Source organism: Ambystoma mexicanum, chromosome 4p (assembly GCF_040938575.1).
Source record: "Ambystoma mexicanum isolate Mex_15411 chromosome 4p, UKY_AmexF1_1, whole genome shotgun sequence".
In the NCBI taxonomy this organism is placed as follows: Eukaryota; Metazoa; Chordata; class Amphibia; order Caudata; family Ambystomatidae; genus Ambystoma; species Ambystoma mexicanum.
This window is the reverse complement of record NC_090927.1, coordinates 1,048,376,772-1,048,397,573: the sequence shown is the minus strand read 5'-3', so window position 1 is coordinate 1,048,397,573 and position 20,802 is coordinate 1,048,376,772. Positions and strand designations below refer to the sequence as shown.

Genomic DNA, 20,802 nt, shown 5'->3' with positions numbered 1-20,802 from the left:
GTGGAGCAAACATCTCTCTCCCGAAGCCTTGCTCCATCTAAGATCGGGAGCTGGCGTTTCCCGGACGCCGAGGAGGGGCTAGAGGGCATTCTCTAACCAGGTGTTTATCCGAGGCACAGTACATGCATAGCCCCGTATGAATCCTTTTCATCCTTTCTTGCGGGGATATGGGTCCACGGAAGGCTCCTATCTGCATAGGTTCTGGTTCAGTAGCTGACCCTGGATTTGTGTCAGTCTTGGAGGTAATCTCGAAGGATACCTTTGGGGGGGTTACTTTGGATTTCCCTTTTTCTGCCTTTCTTTCCTGGATACGAAAATCTATTTGCATGGCAAGGTCCAAAAGGGCCTGTAACGAGCTTGGGCGAGCCACTCTGGCCAATTCATCTTTGATCTCCTCATTCAGTCCCCTTCTGAAAAGTGTAAAACTTGCTTCAGGAGACCAGTCATCTTCCTTGGTCAATTGCTTGAATCGGGTTACATACATAAGCATATCCTGGGATCCTTGTTGAAAGTCTAGCAGGCGCTCCTGGGCACTGTAGACCTGCTCAGGGCGGTCAAACATGTTTTTAAGGGCTTGTATGAAACCGTCGTAGTCGTCATCTACGTGGGCCATCGCCAGAATTGACTAAGGGCGTAGCCCAAGTTAGAGCATTTCCGGAAAGGTGTGAAATTATGAAGCCAACCTTAGCCCTAGCGGTTGAAAAGTAGTAGGGCTTAAAAGTAAAGTGAACCAAACAAGAATCAAGGAATCCACAAAGGGTTTTTGCCGACCCATCGTATTTATCAACAATGCCGCCCAGCAATACGCTTTCCTTTGTGGCAGAATCACGGGACAGAACTAATTGTTTGAGAGCTGTGTTTTCCGCCTTTACATTTTGTACCTCGGTCGTTAGTTCTTGCATGCCACGCATGAGATCCTGAACAGCCGCTTCCATGTTGGCTTCGACTTTGTTCGTTTGGCGTCTCAAACTGTCACGGAATTCCCCCTTTCTCACCTGGGAGCGATCCTTGTAGGATTTCTTGGGCGGTGTCTTCTTACGCACGGACCTGGTCTTGTATAAGCCTGCGCGAGCCTCTTCTGGCTCCAGCGTGCGTTCAGAGCTCCAGGATTCAGACACTCCGGGATCCAGGAACCAAGAGGGTAAGCACACAGCACACGGGAAACAAGGAGGAAGGAAGAGGGTAATGGGAATGGAATTAGGAGGTCCAGGAACAAGGACAACAGTGTAACGAACTACGGAGCACAGGTCTAGTCGCTGCTTGCAGTAGCATTGAGATGCGCGGGCCTGCGGGGCCGTGGCCTATTTGTAAATACGCTACGTCTGACATAAGGACAAGGAAGATGTTGCACGTTAGACGGCCATGTTGGGAGTATCAAGGTGTGCAAGCCTCGTTGTGACAAGGACAATGAGGTCCAAAAGGGGCGTGTTCTGCGGATCATGACAGCAGATTCAGAGAAAATGCTAGCGATTTATTAGAGTACATCCAATAGTGTGCGCGATAACCGAGACCAGTATGTAATTTTGCATATAATTCATCTCTGGCTAATGCTTCTGCTGTTTAGCCAAAATATCTCCTGAAAGGTACTATTCACCTATGTGGTGAGGACAAAAGTCTCACTAAAATCAAATCTTCTACCTCCGTCCTTATCCAAAGTGTCTAGTGCCACTTCTATAAATATGTTCACTGTGACCATGTTTTAAGAGAACATTGGGCAGAGTTTCACAAAGAAATAGGCGTACCTTAATTAAAATGCCTGAAGATACTTCTTCTAGGGGTGATGAAATACTGTGTCTGATCCTCTGTTTACAGGACTGGAAAACTCTCCTATCTTGAGGCGGGAAACCTAACTGTGAACAGGGCATTTAAATATCAATAAGGAGCTCTTGTGTCTGTAGGCAACATGGATCATACAATACAATTTGTGTCTCCCATTTAAAGCAATGTGGTCTCCTATTCACAAATGTCCCAATACATAGACTGTTTACAAAAGTACCCTCAGCATTTAAATCTTATCAGACCCTAATCTCAGCTATTTAACAAGGTTGTGATCTGTCAAATGTATGGATAATAATTTTTAAAAAACACTGTATATCAATCTCAATCTACACTAGAGATTCATTTTAAGGAGGATAAAAACAAAAGGAGAGCCATAATGACTGCATTCAGAAAGCGGGCTCACCTCTCTTGATGTGATAATGGAATAAGGAATTCCCAAGCACAGCATGTCCTTTATTGACTAGTACTAAAAGCGTATCTCCTTCTGTATTGTATATGCGGTAGCAAGCTCCGGTGAAGATCTTTGAGAAAGCACATCGGAGGTGCGGCTGCTGAATTGTATACTATTTTCATGAAAAATATTAATAATGAGATTCAAACGAACGTCGATATTGTTCTCTATCTATCTGAAGCATTAAAAATCAATTGGATGAAATCAAATGTGACCCTTAAAACTGCATCACTATTAGGGTGAGTCGAACACAATGTTTATTGATACAGGTTTAGAATGATACTATTTATTAATTTGATGTGCTAAACCTATGCAAACCTTTTTAAGTTTAACAAACATACTTTTGGTTTCTGTTCTTATCAGAAATTATACACGTATCGAGAGAGCGTTAAGGACAAAGAATTTGAAGTTCAACAAGGATCTGTGCATGTTAATTGATTTGAAAGTTATAAGGTGTGAAGCTAACACCAGGCAGAACATCATCTTTGTTTTTTATTCTCGTGATATAAGAAAAGAACAGAGGATTTCAAGAACATCACCAATACTGAATTGGAAATTTTTCTTTCAAAATCATAAATTGGACCCTATTTCAACTATATAACACTAATTGGATGACTCACCTTTGAATACTCTAGGAATTAGGTTGGCGCATGTGAGTAATTTCTTCCCAATCCTTTACTTACTTACTGTAGTGTTGTATTTAACTATTGTACTGATGAATTGATCGCAGCCTGCAGTTTAATTTAAAAACTTTCATTATTGAATGCGTAATTGTTCAACGAAGATATTGCTCTCTTCAAAACATTGATTTTTCTGATTTCTGACTTAGCACCCAGCTATAATATTATGAGCTCATGACACACACGAGGAAAGCATCAATGCCCCATGCCAATCCCTATCCCTTTCTCAATTAACCAGTCCTTATCAATCAGAGTAGGTCCGTCGTTATTTTACTGTCATAGTTCAGTTCCTAATCTTTCTGCTCACCTGCCCCGATTTCACCGGCAGGGGTCTCGATACCCTCTAGAAACTCTCTTTCTTGATGTTATCCACGAGGAGTTGCAAGGCCCAGAAATGTATGCTGTGTGTAGCCAGTTCACTCCCGGCCTAAAGATCAGGGGCGCAGTCACCCCTGTCTCCGTCCTCCCAGTTTTGAACATTAAGCATTGGGTAGAGTATTCAGTGTCTCCTGTTATTCTTTCTGTTGGCTGCTGCCGCTGAGCAGTACACTCCCATCACTGCCTTCCTGCACGACTTCCTATCCATCCAGCCATCCGTCCGCCAGCCATTTCTGGAGCCAGGGGACTGCCACTTGCACACACATCCAAGCTCCCCCTGAGCACACTCTATGGGTGCCGACCCTTTCTTTTATAGGGCTGGGAAGTGAACGATCTTTGGCTATGTAAAAAACCCATGACAATGGTTTCCAATGACAACCAGATGTGGGCAATGGGTTACATCAGCCATCCAGAAAACTCTATTCCTTCCCCTACAGCATGTTGGCTATGGTCTATATATGGCAACCTTATATGGAATGTGACACACCACTGACGCCCCCATAGCTTCCCTGCGGTCTTCCTTGAGTCTCAAGTTCTGGAGTTACATTAATGATCCAACTCTGTCAGTTTACGGTGGCCAACTTTGCAAACTGGTTCTGCAGGACACTTTACACGCGTAGAAGCTTCAGAACCAATTTGTGGTGCGTGTGGTTTCACACAGCATCATTAACGCCCTCCCCCCACCCCCTATCCAGCCTCTAAGAACTTTAATGCATGCAGCAACCTGTTAGGTTTCTTCTAAGGGCCTGTGCTGCAAAAGCCATGCATAATCCCATATTATACATGTATCATGAGGGCGGATTTTCTTTACTAGAAAAGGATGCAAACTGAATCACTTCTGGGAACTATGGGTGGATAAAACAGAGTGGGATTATACAATTGCCCAGGATCACCCAGTTTGGTTTAAGGTGAAACCAGGATTTGGGCCCAGTCTGCAATGGAAGCACTTGACCAGATACCTTCCCAGTTTTAGTCCATAGGTATTTATTAAGGTTTGGGGTTCAAAAGCTTAAATAATAATTAGTTTTGTAGAAATAGCTTGAAAAGTATACAAATTGCATAAGAAACTAACCTAACAATATGCAGATTGTTAAAGAAGTATTTGCAGCAAAAGGAATATGGTTATAGCTTCAGTTTCCTCATCATAAACGGGAGATTGCAGATGCAGCCTGCAAATGTATGTGAAGGTAAACAAATCTCCTTGCGATTTACAAGTGTGTTCAGAGTGAACCAAAATGCAACACAATATGAGGCCCTTTGCTTGAGTCATTATTTCACACAGTATGCAACGTTACCCCTTCAATGTGTTATCGTCTACCATTGCTACCTTCTAAATGATAACAGTCCTTCGCCAGGCACTGGGTTTCTGGGCCATCAATGTAATAACTCTTATCGTAATGGTGTGTGAAACAAGGCGACACCTCCGTGGAAGACGCTGGCCTTCCTTGCGATTTGAAATGTCACGCGAAAAAATGTGAAGTATGACCTCGGAAGTCCTTGATCGACTTATCCTGCTGCCAGGGATCAAGTACTAAAAATTAAAGTGGGGGACTCATCGACCAACGCAAAGGGATGCGACATCGCCAGAAATTAGCATGTCAAGGTGAAATATTCACATTTCATTCAATTGGTTTTTGCATAACCACCCATATTTCACAGTAAGAATGTAATTTGCTTTTCATGAAATCAACATAAACACAAACCAGAGAAGATATTTTCCTCTAATAGTGTTTTTGAAAACCAGGTGTGCATGTTTTAAACTCCAAGCACCAATACAAACGTTTTCCCTTTGTCTTGGAATGCTTAAATGCAACATTTCACCTTTAGTTATTTATTATTTTTCATCAGGTTATAAAGTGCAGTGGTAAAGTGTCCGGCCTCCAAACTTCACGATTGATCCCAGGCCCGAGGTCGTCTTTAATTCATAAATTCAAAGAGGTCCTTCAATGTTTCTCATTTTAGCTGGGGGGACTGGGTCCACCCTCTGAATAAAGTGTGTGGACTCCATCCCCCCGCGTTTACACTCGACTTGAGCCCTGCCTGCTGTACAGGGGGAAAGTCCGGACGTGGTTCATTCACAGCCCATTAAATCAGGAAGTCTGGCAAAATATGGGACTTTTGTCCGCCCTATGTCAGCTGCCCTTCACAAACCTGTGGCTACCATATCACCCTTTCTGTCTCCCAGAACTGGAAAAGGAGCAAAAGTAACCCATGTGAGTGATTTCAAATGGCACATTATATTCACATGTCCAGGTTCCATTCGACTTTTTAAAATACACTAGTCTACGCATACTATTTATGCAGTTGAAACGTGGCTAACAGGGTCACACAATCTGTCTGCGAATTGGATACACACGTTTTGTTATTGGTGGAGTCTTAAACATATATACTTGTTTAGCTGGAATATCACTTGAGCAACAAAGACACGTCTTGTATTCTGTTTCAGCGTTGCAACATGCAGAAGTATTGGAAACAAACAACAACAAGCACATGAGCAAGTTAACCTCCCGTCCGCCATTTTAACGCCAGCGCCTGAACACGCAGCTGTTCTCTTCTTGCACAACAAGCTGTTGCTCAACGGTTCTCAGTTTATCTTCAAGACGTCATGGCACCATTTTAGTAAACAGTGAGCAGCAGCTGACTCTGGTCATTGGCTGCAGAGGTTCTAATGAAATGTACTTATAATGAAATGCTTTTCCCCAACAATAAATCTTTGTGTGGATGCACTGTCACTGCCCTTGGGTTTGCTGCTTGGATAAGGCCCAGAAGCAACAGCAAAACGCTGGAAGGTGCCATCAAGGTCCCCTCCGGGGCATTGCTATCAGCCTGCTCTTGCACGGGCCATTCAGCAGATTTCGTAAGTCTTTTTACGCCTGGAAATATTTTACCTGTCGTGCTCAGCCTGCTGTATCAAAGCTGTTGTCTGGGAATGGAAAAATTATCTCTGACAATATACACGCTGCGTGCACTGTAGAAACGTCCTGAGCACGCCAGGACCCTGTAGTTCTTCTGTTACAAGGCACAATTTCCTGCTGCGGTTGTTGCTTCTGACAATTGACATGTTCCAACATACTCAAGCTGGTATCATTATTTGTATAAATGGTGCTTATGTTAAAGGATGCAGCTGCAGCTTGTAGAACGCGTTTGAGAGAGAATACATACGCGTGTTAATTTGGAAACACGGCTTTCTAAAGGGGATGTATGCATTAAAGGAAATAATGAAAGTTCGTGCAGAGTAATTGAGAGCACATTTGTACATATGACTTTTTCAATCACCAATTACTACCTGAACACTATTTTAGCCCCAACGTATCTCTGAGTTGTAGAAGTGTAGCAGGAACACTGCCTTCGGATTCATTTGCAGTTGATGGGAATGTGTTAACTGACTCCTCTACTAGAAGCCAAAGCAGGCTCCTGCAAGCAGCTTGGACATGATTGCTTTTCCTATATCCATAAACCAATCAGCATTGAGCTAACCGAAGTCTGCTAATAGGTTTTATTTAAGTACCCTCCAAGAGTTCATTACAATATCCCAAACCACTCATTGAGACTCCTACTACAAATGCACACTTGTCCAGTATTATGAAGGGTCAAATCCCATGTAGCCACCCTATATTAAACTAGCATCCTTTGTCAATGGTCTGGGCCTTTACTAACTAAACGATATGTTTTCCAAAAATCAGGGGGAGTTGGAGTGTGAGAAAATGTTTCTTCTTAGCACTGCTGGAAATGGAAAACATTTACTCTGGGAACTCCTTTCTCCTCATGGGAAGGGGGGGGAAGAAGGTTAGGAGGGGGCAGGCTAAAGTGCCTTGCCCCCCGCCCAGGTCATACAACACAATATCTCTTCATGGAACCAGTGGCGTAACACAAGATCTGGGGGGGCCCTGCGAGCCATACTGAGGGCCCTCCTACCCCCAACTCAGCAACAAATCACGGGTCGCGCCACACTCTGGGCTGGCCTAGATTACCACTCTTGCGCAATGCTCACAAACGTGCTGCAGAAGAGGTATGCCGCACACTGCACTAGGAAAAAGATATAAATATGTATTTTAATGCAATATACAGCACAAGTTCTAAGAAAAATTGGCTAAAAAACCACAGGGTTTGCTATTGTTTTGTAGGGTTACACCGATCCATTACATGTAAGTCACCAACAGTGCACATGAACATTGTGATGTTTTGCTATTAAAAATGCCATGCCACAATGAAAACCTGTCCAACTGGCTGCACAATACAGACCCCGTATAGACACATAATAACATTACAGTAAAGCATGCAAGGTCACATTTAGACATACCGAGACTGGTAGCACCAAAATGCCAGTCGAAGCAATAAGACTCGTCAAGAAGAGAGCACACATTCAAGCCTGCGTCTCTGCGGCCTCTAACAACACAGCCAAACTCTTTAAAATCTGCAAGGAACTGGCCAATCCTGTTGCGGTCTCTACCTCTGATGTTCCCACAACAGGCCCTGTGTATGGCTTTTGCTCTCGCTTCTCTGCTAAAACTCAGGACATCCTGTCCACTATCTCCTCTTGCTCTCCCTCTTCCTCTCTCAGCCCCCTTTGGCCATCTCTCCCTCCCCTCCTCCTTTCTCCTCTTTCTCTCCAACACCTGACAAGGTTTCTAGAAAAGTTCCATCTATGAAAGTGTCGTCGAAACAGGTGCTCGCCTGCTCCTCCAGAACCATCAAGGACCACATAGACACCTTTGCTCCAGTCTTGGCCGATTTCTGTAATCATTCTTTTGCCACTGGAACTTTCCCCTCTCCCAAACTCTTGGAAAAGCTTGCCATCTCCCATCTTACTCTCCACACTGAATCTGTTGGTTGTCTCCGTTACCATCAGTCTGGCTTAACAGCTGTCAGAGGCACGAAAACTGCTCTCCTGAACCCCTCAAAGATTTGATCTCTAACTTTGATTCCAGAATTCCTTCCTCTGCTTTCGACATGGTTAACCACGCCATCCTGATCAATTGGCTCTGTGAGAACCTGGGCATCATGGATCAGGCCCTGGAGTGGCTAACATCCTTCCTCTTGGACCGCCCCTCCCGGTCCAAATTGGTCCCTTTCTTTCTGCCACCTCTCTCTCCCTGTGGCACTCCCCAGGGCTCTATCCTCTCACCCTGGTTTTTCAACCTCTACTTGCCCCCTTTAGCACACCTGATCTCTACCTTCTCCTCTAACTTTCAGTGTTATGCAGATGACACTCAGCTTTCCTTCAGGCTTCCTTCAGCCTACTCTACTCTCTCGCTTATTCCTGGTGTCATCTTCAACTCCACTCTCTCTTTCTCTCCTCACATCTCAGACGTCACCAAGAAGTCCTACTAACAGCGGTACCTCCTCAAAGGGACTCTTCCCTTTCTCACTTTCCCCCAGAAGCTCACTGTCCCCAGAGCCCTGGCTCTCTCTAGGCTGGACTGGCACCAGTTACTTTCTCAATCTCCCTTCCTCTACTCTCCGCCCTCTGCAACTAATCCAGAACAGGAATGCAAGACTTATCCTTGGCCGCAAGCCGAGGGACTGTATCTCTCCAGCCATTAAATCTGTCTACTGGCTCCTGGTGGCTTCAAGGATCAAGTTCAAGACCCTTTGCATTATCTTTCGCTGGGATCTGCACTACATACAACGCTCTCTTCCAAAATACCTTCCTTCTCGAACTCTAAAGGTTAGATGCTTTTCCAGACAGAGAGTGGGGGGGTAGATCCCTCTCCCCTGCAGCTGCCTACCACTGGAATGGCCTCTCTGCCCCTCCCAAACTTAAGCCGGACCATCTGGAGTTCCAGAAGCAGCTGAAAACATTCCTCTTCTGCTTGCTTTCTCTCCCTCTCCCTCCCGTGCTGACCTACCTGTCTGCTGTACCAACTGGTTGCTTGGCTACCCTCCGTCCCACGGAGTCCAGGCTCTTTCTTGATCCGTCAATCTTGTACTGCCTCCGGGCCTACCATGCAGTTGGGGGCTGTGACTTTAACCCTACAGTCCCTTGTTCTCCTTGCACTACCCAGACCCGCGCTTCCCTGGCTGCACTTACTCAGAGCATTGCTGCCCTGTTTTCCCCTCCGCTCTCCCTTGCACTTCCCCCCTCCCTTTCCCCTTGCACTTCTTGTTCTCGCACTTGCAAGATCTGAATGACACAAGGCTTAGTAAGATAATTTGTCTTGTCCTGCCTTCCCTTATCTTGTCGTGCCTAAAAACACTTGTGTATAGGCGCGTTATATATGACATATCATAATCATATAATTTTATCACAGATGCCCAGAAAAATATATAGTGCCGCAATAAGAAACGGCTACACTGGCAGAACCCAAATGCCAGTCTAGCCAGGTAATTACACTTAGCAGGACTGCTTTATCAGAAATGCCCAGATAAAAAAGGCATACCAAACTGAGGAAATTACTAGACTGGCTGCACCAAAATGCCTCTCTAGCCACTAATACCACATATCATGCCTGCTTAGCATGGACATGGACAATCATTATGATTTATTGCACAATCCCACCCCCCCAACACATCCCCTCTCCCACCTCAACCTCCAAAATCAGCTTGTTGGCCCAGAATTACCTCCACACCCCTCTTTCTTGTCCCAGTGCTTACGTATGAGGCTTGTTGCCTCATAGGTAAGCACTGGGATGAGGAAGAGTGGGACTAGGAGTAATGAAGATTACAGGTAGCTAAGTCTGGCACTACCTTCATGTACCTCTACCTCATCCCAGCACTTGTGTATGACTTGTGTATGAGGCATACTGCCTCATACACAAGTGCTGCCTCATACGCAAGTACTGGGATGAGGAAGAATAGGGCTAGGAGTAATGAAGATTACCAATAAGGAATCAAGGCATTAAACAAGAGTAGTGGTGCAACACTATTGAGCTGGCTGGGCTTGAGCACCCCCCCCCTGAAATTGTGGGCTATGTTGACTTGACTTGGCTGACCGACAGAGCAGTTGCTGGACAGAAAATGACACGGATGTTAAACGGCACCTGGGTTTCGCTGTTACCAAGGGCCCAGCCCAGCAAATACTAATGTACGGCATTTCACTGTTAGTACCTGCATTCAAATGCCAAATTTTTTAAGCAATTGAAATTGTAATGTGGGTTTAGTACTTGCATGCCAGGGGAGTAATAGGAAGGTTAGAGAGGGAACATGAGACCAGTCATTCTCACAGCAGTCCATAAGTGGGTGCTTTCAGCCTTAAAGGAGAGAGTTAACTGCTTGATGCATTGAAGCTGCACTAGAATAATCTTACTAAAATGCATAAAGAAGTTAGATGCCCCCACACAAATAAGTTTGCTCCTCCCCACCACACGTGAAGTTAGCGCCTCTCCCAACATTTGAAGGGCTCGCTCCCCTGAAATGAAGGTTTTGTTGCGCCCCTGAACACAAGCACACACACCATTTACCATATATACACACGCACACCCAGCCATCCATACATTTAAGTGTGCACTCTTTCACCCTACAGGCACACCCAGGCAGCCACCCAAACATTTAAGTGTGCACCCTTTCACCATACAGGCACCCTTTCACCAAACAGGCACACCCAGGCAGCCAGCATACACTTAAGTGTGCATCCTTTACACGCACACCCAGCCACCCATACATTTGTGTGCAACCATTCACTATACACTCACAGAGTCGCCTATACATGTATGTTTGCACCCCTTCACCATACAGGCACACCCAGGCAGCCACCCATACATTTAAGTGTGCACCCTTTCACCGTTCACGCACACAGGCATACGCAGCCACCCAATCATTTATGTGCACTCTTTCACCACACACTCACACACGCACATGTCATGGGGTTAAGGGGAGCCATAATACTTCTAAAATAAATTGTGTCTTTTTGAAGTCACTCTGACTTTATAAAGAAATTAGTTCTGTTAAGGACTGAACCATAACGTAAATAATTTCTTTATGAAGGCAGAGTGACTTCCAAAAATAAACTATTCATTTTTGAAGTCCTAGGGCTTCCCCCACCCCATGACATGGAGGCATCCAACCTAGGGTCTTCATGTCATGGGGTGGGGGTAGATCCGGACTTCAAAAAGAAAGTTTCTTTTTGTATTCACTCTGCCTTCATAAATAAATCATTTCTGTTACAGAAATAATTTCTTTCAAAATGCAGAGTGAATTCAAAAACCCATGGCAACCCCCAAATGACGTGCCTGCCCCCTCCATCTTCCCCTGTCTAAGATGTAGTTAGAATCCTTCCAGGCTGAGGTGTCATTCAAGCTTCATGAATGTACAAATCAAACCGATTTCTGTTTAACTGTAAATGCTATTGGCTGGTGAAAAGAAGAGGTATGCTTTAACTTCAAATCACCCTCATGCAGTTGACTTGGATTATAACCTGCCAATACAATTTTAAGATGCCCTGCAAGGTGTTCTGCCTTTTTGTGGGGTTTTTGCAAACACTTTAGAGGCATCTTAAGTTGCGCCTAGATGAATTGGATGTGATTTAGATCCAAAGATTCCGGAGGAGTTTGGGCCCAAGTTAACAACTGTCCGACCCTAAAACCTGCCCTATTCGTGTGTTTGGGTCATTTGCCTGTATCATGACTAAAGTGTGGGTGTCCCCTGGGTAATGGCATCATGCACATGGGAACAACCCCAGCATAATGATGTGCTTTTTGATTTATTATTTATTTATTTATAGGGTGCTTTACACCAAGGCGCTGTACAAAGGAACAACATATTACAAAAAAACAATAACACTTAACAATGGGAGCAACATTTACATCTTGAATCATTCAACAAAACAGTGCAAAGAGCAATTAACTGAGGGGGGGTAGAAAGGGGAGAGGGAAGAGGTGGGGGAGGAGAGGGAGTTGGACTGGGTGAGAGAAAGTTGAAGAGGAAGGGATAGGAGTAGGAACGGGGAGAGAGGAATCAGGTGATAGGGGAAGTTTTCAAGGGGGAGGAGGAGGGATTTAAGGGAAGTGCGAAATGAGGCGAAGGTCGTAGTAGAGCGGATTGTAAGAGGGAGTAAGTTCCAGTGCATAGGTGCAAGGAGTTTGAATGAGCGGAAACGGGAGGAAGCGCAGGGGGAAGGAGGAACAGTGAGGAGGAAATGGTCAGCGGAGCGACCATTTTTAAGAAGGCTATGTTCATTATGCCCTCAAAATAAATCAAGGCTCCTTATTTGAGAGGCTGCTAGAGACATGGGTTTTGCCAGGTGCTCTAGGTGAGGCTTCCTTGACAGGTGTTCCTTTCTCCTGAAAGCCATCCTGCTGAACAAAAGTGATGCTCAGGATGTCCTTGATATCATCCCCTGTCTCTGGCCAGAGCTTCACGGGGGTCAGTTGCTTTGCTTTATTGATATTCCAGATCATAGTGCAAAGCCTGAGGAGTTAGTGTAAGGCATGCTTCTTATAAAAGAAATTAACTATGTCCTGGTTACCACCCACGCCTAATGCACAGGAAGGAAAGGGAAGTCTGTGGAGTCAGAACAAGGCATGGCTATAATACAAGAAATTAACAATATCCTGGTTACCCCCCCCGCCCCCAAACATAAGGTACAGGAGGAAAATGGAAGCCTGTGAGGAGTCAGAATAAAGCAGGGTTCTAATAAAATAAATTAACAATGTCCCAGTTACCACCCAAAGAGAATGCACAGGGAGGACAAGGACGCCTATGGAGTCAGAACAAGGCATGTCTATTATAAAATAAATTAACAATATCCTGGTTACCACCCAAGCATAGCACAGGGCAAGAAAAGGGAAGCATAAGGAGTTAGAATAAGTCATGGTTATAATAAACTAAATGAACCATGTTTCGGCTATCACTGAAACATAACACACATGTGGGAAAGGGAAGCCCAAGTAGTCAGGAAAAAGGCATGGTTAGGGGGCGCTGTTGAGCAGCCAGCAAGATGGCCGCTTAGCTTATAAGCTCTGTGGCCCGTGTGCTACATATCCGCTACGATCAGCGGTGCTTTGTGCTTGCGGGAGCCGAGACCACAGGCATTCTACTGCCCACCACCTCTGCTGCATCCTGCCCGGTTTTCGGGCGAAAACGGACCTCGGAGGTCACTCTGCCCCCGTTGGAGGCCTGCGGGACGCGCTACATCATGTGAGGCCCATCGGCCGCGAGGGTTGCTTGCCTGTGGCTTGGGCGCGCCGGCCTGGGGCTCTGACATCACCCCCCTTCTCCGCCCTCCCTCCCGGGACTACACTGCCAGCGGCTCCTGTGCGGCGCTTTCAGCCACGGCCTGCTCCCCCCTCGGGGAGCGTCGGATCTCTAGATCTCCCGGCGCGGCTCCTTTCGCCGTCCGCTCCTGCCCGGGGGTGAGGACGCGCTGGGACGTGGTGGGGGCTGCCGGAGCAGCCCCCGCACTACCTCCTCCTGTGGACTCTGTCTTGCGGCCTCTCCGACCATTCTTCCTGGTCCCCCGTTGCGGTTCGGGCCGGGGCTTCACTGGGCCCTCCCCGTGTCGGCGGCGCTTTCATCTGTGTCCCACTCCCCAGTGGAGTGGGCTGTGCCCCGCGCCGGGCTGTCGCGGATCTCTCGCCGCCCACCCCCTGCCCTTGGGTGGGTGCGACGGTGCAGGCCCCGTGCGGGCATAGAGAACTCCGGGACACTGCGGGGGCCGTTGGAGTGCCCCCCGCACTGATACCATGAGAGCACGCCGGCTCCGCCGCCCGCTACACAGCTCTCCTGTGGCGGCTGGGACGGGTGGCTGTGCCGAGGCCTCCCCGTCGCTGGCTCCGGCTGGGGTCCTGGATATTACCTTTGCAGATCGGAAGCCTGCTTTGGACTGGATGTGCACCCACTCTGCGGTCTGTTGGGCCCCGAGGTGAGGAGTGGGTATTAACTGGCTACAGTGCACTGCGCCCATCTGCTCTGCCTTATCCCTGGCCTTCGCCTGTTCTTTTCATTAAAATGTAATCGTCCCCCAGGCTAACCAGGCTCCCCTGCGACTGCTCTCCTTTTGCTGGTGCTGCCCTGCACTACCTTCATCTCCTCAATCTACGTGCCTAGTACCCACGCACCACGCTGCTCTTCAAGACTTGCCCCCTCTGCCTGACCTCCCTGGCTCAGGGTCGGGCGCTACTGAGTGCTGTCCCCCCCGGACCATACTCCCACCCTGATTCTTGGCTCGCCCCCTGGAAGTGGGTTCATACCCCCAGAGCACATCAGTTTGGGGTGGACCTTTGCTTCTTCCTCCCAGGCAGATACCGACCCATCACTGACTACGGGCCCTGATCCTTTCTAAACCCCCTGGGCCCCATTGCTGCCTTTCAACGAAGCGCTCGCTGTTCTTATCAAGAAGCCCCCTAAGATGTCCGGCAAAGCACATGGGGCAAACAAGCTGGAGCAATGGACAAGTTTGTCAAAGCCCTAGCCAAGCAGGACCAAGCTGGGGCTGCCCTTCTGCAGGACGAATCGGATGCATCCGCATGTCCTCCTCAGCCCGACCTCACATCAATCATGGAGTCTATGGCCAAGAACTTTGCGTCATTTCACGAAAAATTAGATGATATAAATGCCAATGTAGCCTCCCTGCGCACCAAACTGGACCAGCATGGCACTAGGCTGGTTGGGGCCGAGACCAGGATTGGGGCCACCGAGGATGAGGTGCATGTGCTCCAGAATACGGTCTCTGACTTGGTGTGAGATATGAAGCAGGTCAAGGCGAAGTGCGATGATTTGGAGTCCAGATCCCGTTGGAATAATATTTGCATCGTAGGGGTTCCCGAGACAGCCCTTAAGGGCAAAATGGAGACTGCAGTCGAGACCCTTCTGAGGGATCTTCTGGGGGATCCACAACTCTCCCCGTTCTTTACCATCGAGTGCGCCCGTCGCTCACTGGCCCCTCGCCCCAAGCCGGCCGACTTCCCTATACCGATTATAGCCAAGGTTCTCAGCTTTAGAGATAGAGACCACATCCTACGGCTGGCCCGTGAAAGAGGAGAACTGAGACTTGAGTCCCAGGTTATCCGCATCTTCCCTGACTTCTCTGTTAATGTTCAATTGGAGCGCAGGCAATTCAACGGTGTGAAAAAAATGCTCAGAGAGAGGAGGGTGGAATATGCCATGTTATTCCCTGCTAGGCTGAAGCTCACCCACCGTAACAAACTGTACTTTTTCACTGTCCCTGAAGAGGCGGTGAAATTTATTGAGTCACATATTCCTGTTCCAGGCCCCGAGGGTGATCCAGTTGAGGAGGGCTGAGCCGGCCTGTCATGCACCTGTTACTTGTGGCATTGCGGTACTAATACCGCACCTGTTATTTGCAATTTCCTTGTAATCTCATTTAGCCTTTTCCTCGTGTAATCTCCTACAGTCGTAACTCATGGTGAAATTTCATGAAGTGCATCAGGGGACATTGCTGTATGGTTTACTGAATATGGTACCTGTAATTGGATCCTTTTCCTGCAGCCCCTGCTCGCTATATCCTACTGTGTAGTCTCCGCTAAGAACTCAACTTAGGCACCGCTGTATGCTATTTGGTGCACTCCACCGTTCAACTATCTTAACCGGGCTCACGGCAGCAGCTACCCCCGCTGCAGTTGCAATGCCTTGTTTGGCTTCTTTAGTTCAGTGGCTGTTCCCCTGTTTGGTTTGGGGACTGGTCCAGCCCCGTTGGGCTGGGCACAAAAGCCATGTGACTCTGGGTGGGTCCTTGGGCACTGCTATGTTGGGGGTGGCAGTGAGGGAGGGGGGAGGGGTTGTTGTGGGATGTTATAAAAACAAAAATGGCAAGATAGCGGCAGCCTTTGGTATTACACATTTGGTTGCTGTACAAGTGACCTACGCTCACTTGACAAGGTATGACACGCATTACTCGGATCCCCCCTAAATAGTTACTGAATGGCATTTAGGCTAATGTCCTGGAATATCAGAGGGCTCAGCAACTACACGAAGGCAAGTAAGGTCATGGCTTATGTCCAGAGGCACAGGGTCAAAGTACTTTTATTACAAGAAACCCACGCCCTCGCTCCATTATCGTCCTCTCTTGCCCTGTCATGGGGCCCCAACAGATATTACACTTCGTTCTCCTCACAATCCAGAGGTATCCTCACCTTGATTCACAAGTCCTTGGAGTTCTCCCTCCGCACCAGCCACATAGATGTCCAGGGTAGATATGTGATCCTACACTGTTTCCTTGCCAATGTGGAGTGCCTTCTGGTCAACACATACGCCCCATGCATTGATACACCCGATTTTTTCGACCACATCCTCGACATTCTCCTTGCCTATGTTGGGGTTCCCATCATTTGGGGTGGGGACATGAATCTCATCCTTGACGCCGACCTTGACAGATCCGGTGCGGCACCCAGAACACTTGGGCGCACTCAAGAGTGCAGATCAGCAAAGTATTGTTTCCCGGGCCAGAGTGGAACATTAGCAAACACGTATAGTAGTTTAGGAACGATAATCATTTTTATTAGCGACATTCTCCGAGAGCGAGAGGGGAAGGTTACGCCATTTTTCAAACCTGGCATGAGCGTATTTTGCGGCAGCCCCATAATTATCAGTCAATAGGGAGGATTTTGAGAGGGACACCTGAACCCCTAAGTATTTGATGCCCTCGGGAGCCCATTTGAGAGGGAATTCGCACGCAGGTTGGGAGGTATCAGGAGTAAGGGGAAAGATTTCTGATTTAGAGTAATTTATGGTGAAGCCCGAGAATGTACCAATTTTAATAATTTCACGCATGATCGGGTCGAGGTGAACTGAGGTGTCCCTGATATACAAAAGCACATCATCAGCATAAAGTGATATAATTTCGGGAGTATCCCGCAGGCGAATCCCTTTGCGCATGTGGTTGTTTCGTACACTATCAGCCACGGGCTCGATGGCCATCGCGAATAGAAGGGGAGAGAAAGGGCACCCCTGTCGTGTCCCTCTGTGGAGGGAGAAAGGAGCCAAAAGGTGAGAGTTAACCAGGACTCTGGCCACCGGGTCAGTGTATAGAAGTTTAATACAGGACATCATGTATGGGCCAAACCCCATCTTCTCCAGCACCGCCCACAGGTATTGCCACGAGACCATGTCGAACGCTTTTTGGGCGTCTAATGTCACGGCCACTGCGTTGACTTGGGGGTCAATTCTAGACATGACATTAAATAGCCGCCGAATGTTTAAGGCGGTGGACCGAGCAGGAACAAATCCACTCTGGTCCGGGTGAATCAGGAATTTCATGATAGGGAGGAATCTGTTTGCTATGAAATTGGCTTAGATCTTAGTATCGGTATTGATAAGGGTTAGAGGTCTATATGAGCCGCATTCATACAGAGGCTTACCCGGTTTAGGAAGCACGGTAATGACAGCCTCACGCACGGACCGGGGGAGGGTGGTAAAGCGCATTGACTCCTCCCTCCTGAACCCCTGTCTCTCTTGTTTGGGCTCTGGGAGGGGGCTGAGGCGAAACGGGTGGCTAAATTTTTGAATGTGGCGGCGAGCATGGCCAAGAAATGCATTCTGCAATGCTGGAAGCGCAGATCCCCCCCTTCCCTGGAAATGTGGCTGAAGGCCCTCACCTGGACGCAATCCTGCGAAGAAGACTATATTAACTTGCTCCCTGCCAATGCTCGCCCTAAATACATATGGACAGAGTTCTGTAGCTACTTGAACAGTAAGGTGGACTTAGAGCTCTTATCATCCCCTCCTTCCCCCACCCTGGGAGCGGATAACTCTACATGATGCATGCCTTCACTGTAATCTATCTCTGGTGGGTCTCTATCGGACCTTCTGTAGAACATATGGTTCATCATTCACGATTGTACATGTAATGTGTGTCTTTGTTGTAATGTGTGTGGTACTGGCTGCTACTTCTTGCCAATAAAGAAAAGTTTTTTTAAAAAAAAGGAAAAAGGCATGGTTAGACAAAGTAGAGTTTCTGATTTTGAATGTGGCCATGTATCCACCCCTTCCCAGACACAGAGAAAGAGGGATGTACAGTAAAGTAAAAAAACAGACCTTGCCATCTTCCACTTCCAGCTCAAAGTCTGGTGAGCATGGTAGATGGCAACATTACTGGCCTTGATTCCGTGATCTTTGTTAGGGAGAATTCTCATTTAATGGCTAATTTCCCTTACCTACTGAGTCCCTCAGCAGCTTTGCTGGATTTCTGGAGTTTACTTTTTTCCACTTGGTAAGAGTGTGAGCTTTTCCCCCACTCTTACCTGTGTTTTGCCATGTGTATTTCAGCTGTTCTTGTAATGGTGGACTCTGGAGCACACCACTTCAGTAGCCCCACTCTTTTGTGTGTTACACAACACCTTCAGTGCAGTGACACATGGTTGTCTTTGAGACTTCCCACCGACTCCATTTCTGGGGCTGACTACTGTCCCCCAGAAAAGGGTAAAGTTGCCATCAACCTTACATAGTCAAATAACCACAGATCCAGTACACCCCAGTATTGGAAAGGGTTAATCCTTAGCCCTTTTTATCTGTCCCTCCTGGAGCATTGTTTTGCTTTTTTAACATTTAGACTTGGCTGGTGGCAGTGGTATGTACCCTAATCTTTCTACCGCGATTATACTATATACATGTGGTATTGTTTTAGGCTATTATATTAACCTCAAACATAAACCCGCTTGACCAAATACTCTTTCTTTTGGCTCCAGTCGGGTTTATTCGCCATTTCTTTTTGTTAAAGTCCTTCTTGTGGTTTACTTTGCGCGGCAAACCAGGCTTGTCTTCTTTGTTCACCGACTTTTGGCGGGCTTCTGCCAAGAAGCCCTCCTCTGGGCGCCAGGGTGTCTAGGTGGGCTGAATGTGAGGGATGGGTATAGTCACCCCCTGCACAGGGTATCCTAGGAAATCCAAGTCGCACTTTGCCATGATTGGCTGATGTGGTTGTCCGGGCTGGACAACCCCCCTGCTGTGTGATTGACAGCCAGGCTGTGTGAATGGGGAATTTTAGCATAAAAGGCAGGACGCTTGGGCTGGAAGTCAGAGTCGCCACTGGAACTACAAGGAACCCAAGAGAAGCAGAGAAGAAGACGGCTGCTGCAACTACCCCGTCCCGGGGAAGCCCTGCTGCAATCCTGAGCTATCTACCCTTCGACGACCAGATAAGATCCAGTCCGGAGTCTTCTTCCCTTGAGCCTGGTGGGGTCAGCCAGCTCATCTTCCATAGCCAGAGGATCCTCTTTGTGGTCAAAATCGCTGCAAACTGCTGTAGTGGTCCGGATAGCCATCCGAAGAGCCTCTCCTGTTTTTAAAGGATCGCACCTTTTATTCACAGTCGCTGCTTCTGGCTTCATCCCTGAGTGGTGCAGACCCCTCCAGACATCCTCCTTGTCTCCACGACTGAAGCACCAGGAACCGTGGGTCTGCAGGAAACTACCAGGAACAACTGTCGTGGCACCAGCTTCTTCTTTGAATAAGGTACTGTGTTCTGCTTCGAGGAACTAGGGTGAATCCCTTTTCTCCTCACCCAAGGCGTGCCCTTGTCTTCCTTCACTCTTATAACTTTTGCTTCCTCTGTTGACAATATCCAAGTACTCCTGGCAACGTTGAATCTTGAACTGTCTGACTGTGTGATGCTCGACAACAGGAACCCGGTTCCACTTGACACTGGCTCCGGCCTATTGATTTTTGTATTTCTGTCAGTGAGTGTTCTCTGATTCTGTCTGCCTTGACAAAAGTATTGCCTATGATTTTTGCCCCCAACTCTCTCTGGTTAACTCAGGTGCTTAGTTTGTTTTTGCCCCGGTAACATTTCTTTCAGCGGATACGCATTTCTTTCGTATGACCGAACTGTCATTACTGTCAAAAAGTGATCACAAATGTATTCCCGGTAACGTCTTTTGGTTCACAACACCGGTCTGTTAAAACATAGGATACTTACCTTGAGTTATACTATACCAAGTTAATTGGGTGTTTGTAGTGTATTTTATGTGTGGTTTTGAATTAATAGAAGTGTTGTGTTTTACAGATGGTTTAAAAAATAAATGTACTTATATTTTTTACCTGAAACCTCGAGTCAGTGTTTGCTTGAGTCACAGTAACTGTGGTCCCTTGGTGTAATCTCTGCTACTGCTCATATACTCTTGAGATAAGCCTGGCTGCTCCGCTACTGCTACTGCTTTAAAATAGTAGTACTGGCTTGTACCAAAGGTGAACTTGTATTACCACTTGTAGTCTTAATTGTGTGTAGTGGTCCCTAAGGGCACTGCACAGGATTCTGCCTAACACTGGTGTACAGCAGTGGGATTTGAAAGTAGAGTTATTACACTTAGAGGGCTGCTATTGCTTGGGTCCAACTAACCACAAGGCTAAACACCACTAATTCTGTTAACTAAAGAAATCATGTAAAATATGGAAAACTACAGTGAAGAGGGTCTCTTAAACTATACTGCTGAGGTTCTGAGAACCATGTGTAGAGAAAAGATTCTCTCTGGTAAAGGAAAAAAATCTGAACTGGTTGCAAAGTTAATGGGAAAACAAAAGTCTGGAGAGTGGGTCAGAAGGGTCTACCCTTCCAGCAAATGTGGATAGTGATGTTTCTGATTCTGAGAGTGTTGAGTAAGAAGAAGTAGATGAGCCCTTGTTAGG

At 47.1% G+C, this 20,802-nt stretch overlaps 1 long non-coding RNA gene across 1 annotated transcript in view; it reads left to right on the top strand.

The window, feature by feature from the left end:
• Window positions 1-20,802, top strand: part of LOC138453612 (uncharacterized) — a 253,514-nt gene that overhangs the window by 223,378 nt on the left and 9,334 nt on the right. The window contains exon 4 of the long non-coding RNA XR_011260483.1: window positions 5,735-6,145. This is a non-coding gene — a long non-coding RNA (uncharacterized lncRNA). The remainder of the gene's footprint in view (window positions 1-5,734; window positions 6,146-20,802) is intronic.